This window comes from Clarias gariepinus, chromosome 14 (assembly GCF_024256425.1).
Source record: "Clarias gariepinus isolate MV-2021 ecotype Netherlands chromosome 14, CGAR_prim_01v2, whole genome shotgun sequence".
NCBI lineage: Eukaryota > Metazoa > Chordata > Actinopteri > Siluriformes > Clariidae > Clarias > Clarias gariepinus.
Genome location: NC_071113.1, coordinates 31,428,632 through 31,432,500, shown reverse-complemented (window position 1 = coordinate 31,432,500; position 3,869 = coordinate 31,428,632).

Here is a 3,869-nt window from a genome sequence, read left to right as displayed (position 1 = left end):
AATATGAATTTTAAATCAAAATATTATGTTTAAAATACATTTGCATAAGCTATTATAATAATAAAAATAAATAAATAAAATCTTTGACACTCAGGTTTTCTAAACTTACAAAATATATAAAGTTTATTAATGTTGCATGATGCAAGGAAGTAAAAACACAAACCACAAAAAACTTTATATTTTCTTAAACAATCCTTTACTTTTTAAAATGATGGCAAATCTGACAAAAATATTTCACTTGAATTTATTCTTTTTATTTATTTTTAAATGTACTGTTAAATGGTAAATATACTCGTCACTGTAGATTGTGTAGAGGGTTTATGTTCCAGAACTGCACCAGTGGAAGGAAAGTTACATTTATAAAGAATTTGCTGATTTGTCACTTCCTGTTTAGATCTGGAATTCTCTGTGATCTGTCTATTTTTCTGGACCTTGTGTGTGTGTGTGTGTGTGTGTGTGTGTGTGTGTGTGTGTGTGTGCATGTGATAGTTGTGTTTGGATAGCTGTGCTAGACATCAAGGTCAGTGTAGCTGATGTGGAGCTGAAAGGTTAAGGAGTCAGAACATGGTCATTTCTCTCTCTCTCTCTCTCTCTCTCTCACACACACACACACACACACACACTATTTCATCATATTTACACGTTCAGACGGCTCTCTGGTCTGCATGAACACATGAGAATAAAAACATCCCTTTTTTTTTGCTGTAGCAAAATCAGATTTTGCTAATTAGATTTTTGTGACCTCATATAAGAAGAGCCCCTCCCTCTCAGCTCTGCTGGTCTCTCGGTGTCATTTTAAGAGATACTGCAGGAGGAGTTAAACCAAGGTTTCCTCTCCAGCTGGCTGTGTGAGCATTGAGAATTTTATGGGCCCCCTGTCACTCAGGAGCCTTTACAATCGTCCTTACAGGGCCAACATGCAATATGCCTCATGCATTAACCTCATAAACCTCATAAAGAGAAGGGTTTTTTAATTGTTCATGGTCTGTGGTTCCTAAACACTTTTCATAAGGACAACTTGATGAATACTTGTTTTGTTACTGTGTGTGGCTTTTAACACAGGCTGTTTTTTTAAGTTGTTGTTGCGTTTGTAACCAGCAGGTGGCAGCATGCAGTAAAGGACAGCTCAGTCCCATGCTGTTAAATGATACAGTATTAAACACTAATTCAGTTTCCCTTCACTGGTGTGTATTAAAGAAGGATCCAGGTTCACCGGAACACCAGGTGGTGTTTATTAATGTTTCACTGTGAAGGTGGATGTAAATATGAAGGTGTAAGACTTCTTTCTGGGACTGGAATCAGGAGTCCAGACCACTCTGGGTTTAAGCACTAAACATTTCGGTCAGGAATCAGAGTCGGGGCAGAAGGGCAGTAACTTGGTGGTATCTCCTGTAGGAGGGCAGGTGTGGATACTGCAGGCAGTAACAGGGGCAGTACTGATGGAGGAGTGGAGAGCTGGAGGAGATGAGGGAACAGCTGAACCAGTGGAAGTGTGTTTACGTCTCCACAGCCACTTCCTTCATTCCTCTGTTTTGGATTCTTCCATATTAGGCCATGGAATCGAGTGTGCTCCTCTCTGGGGGAAAACGAAGGGAATTCCTGAGTGAGTTCGACTGGCAGAGACTCGGAAACATGCCGATCAGTCCGTCACTACACTTATTAACTGCAGGCAGGAATGTGTGCAGGCTTTCCATGCCCAGGTGGGTGTGGGCTTTAGAATGGTTGGCGGCCTGTGGGAATCCATGGTGGCATCGGGTCTACGGGTTCCGGGTTCGACTCTGGTGCTTCTCGACTTGCTCGGTGAGATTGTCATCTGCGTTCATCAGCCAGAATGTCGTGGAGACCTGCTCTGAGGGCCTGCAGGTGACGTGTGCAGCACGCAGGAAAGATGGAGTGAAAAAGTGACGACTGAACTTTTAAAACCCAGACATGATGGACACACAAGTACGAGCTTATTGTGTGACTGATCATCAGCTGGGCCACCGCTGGTTTGCTCTTTTCTGCCAATGTCCTAAGAATAGGCATCAAAGTTGTTCAGACGAATACACTGCGCCAAGGTCCAACACACCTGGTAGTGGCAACTATGTGCAGATCTCCTCAAAGCTGAACACTGACCCGACTGTTCATGTCGTGTCTAAAGTAACTAAAGGCAACAAAACCCCTCAACAAGGAACTCCAGGGTTTGGAGATTAATATGTTGTTTGGTCAGAAGGTGTTGATTTATTCTCTATAACAGCAGATCTGACAGAAGTGCAGGTTTATATTAATGAGCTCTCTTTAATACTTTATGGTTTCTCTATTCACAGGGACGTGTACGGCACACACTCCACTGGAACGGCACACACTCCACTGGAACGGCACACACTCCACTGTTACAGCACACACTCCACTGTTACAGCACACACTCCGTTCCAGCACACACTCCACTGATACAGCACACACTCCACTGGAACAGCACACACTCCACTGTTACGGCACACACTCCACTGTTACGGCACACACTCCACTGTTACAGCACACACTCCGTTCCAGCACACACTCCACTGGAACAGCACACACTCCACTGATACAGCACACACTCCACTGTTACGGCACACACTCCACTGTTACAGCACACACTCCGTTCCAGCACACACTCCACTGGAACAGCACACACTCCGTTCCAGCACACACTTCACTGTAACGGCACACACTCCACTGTTACAGCACACACTCCACTGATACGGCACACACTCCACTGTTACAGCACACACTCCACTGTTACAGCACACACTCCACTGTTACGGCACACACTCCACTGATAATAAACATGTGATGTGAGAGTATAAATGTGTTTCTGTAGGTTTTATGGAAGGAGTCTCCAGTCTCAGGGCTTTGTAACAGTCAGACGTCTGCGGTCAGCTCCAGGACAGGAGAGTTTGGGCGTTATGGACGATGGGACGATCAGAGGAGCTGATACAGCGTGTGAAGAAGGTGAAGACTGAGAGTTTGTCTGCGCCTCCATGTTTACATCATTCAACAGGAATCGAAGTAGAATTATAGATTAAATGAAATCTAAATAAATAATTTATAAACCTTGGCACATTTCCAGCAGCGGCCATGTTTGTGTTTGTCCCAGCATGACGTCACCTGAACTTGGAATTACAACTTCTGAAGTGGTGAAGTATGAACACATTGATTAATTATTAGCAGTAAGTAGAACATGCTGAGGTGTTACTGTGGAACTGTTGGACAGAGAGAGAGAAACACAGAGAGAGAGATTAGATTATAAAGTGAAAAAGAGAACAGAGCTGTGGCGCGAGACAAACAGGGCGGGGCTTCATCCCGCTGGAATCCTTCTGTCCCGAAACCGTTTCCCTTATAAGGACAAAAGAATGTTAATACGTCACCTTGGAAGCGCGAGAGTCGGGAGACAGGGGGTGTGGCTAACTGGGAACGAACCAATCCCGTGAGCAGAAGCGCGTGTAGTCCGTCTCTGATTGGCTGGGAGGATGCGGACAGTGCGCGTGCTTCAAATGACTTCATGCTCCCTTACTCCCTGCAGCTGAGAGAGAGAGAGAGAGAGAGAGTCACTGCCTCACCCCTGCCTCACCCGAACACACACACACACACACACACACCGCATGGCGACAGTAATTGTTAACGATATTACAGTAATGTGTTCAGAGAAAACTGAGATGAGAAGCTTATTATGTATATATATATATATGTATATTAAATATATATATTTACAGTATTATTATGCAAAGTGTATTTTGATATACATTCTTAACAATGAATGAGATTTTTGTTTTGTTTTACAATTTATTCTAAGCCTATTTATTTTAAATATACCGCTTTATCCTGTACTCAGGTTCGTGGGGGGTCTG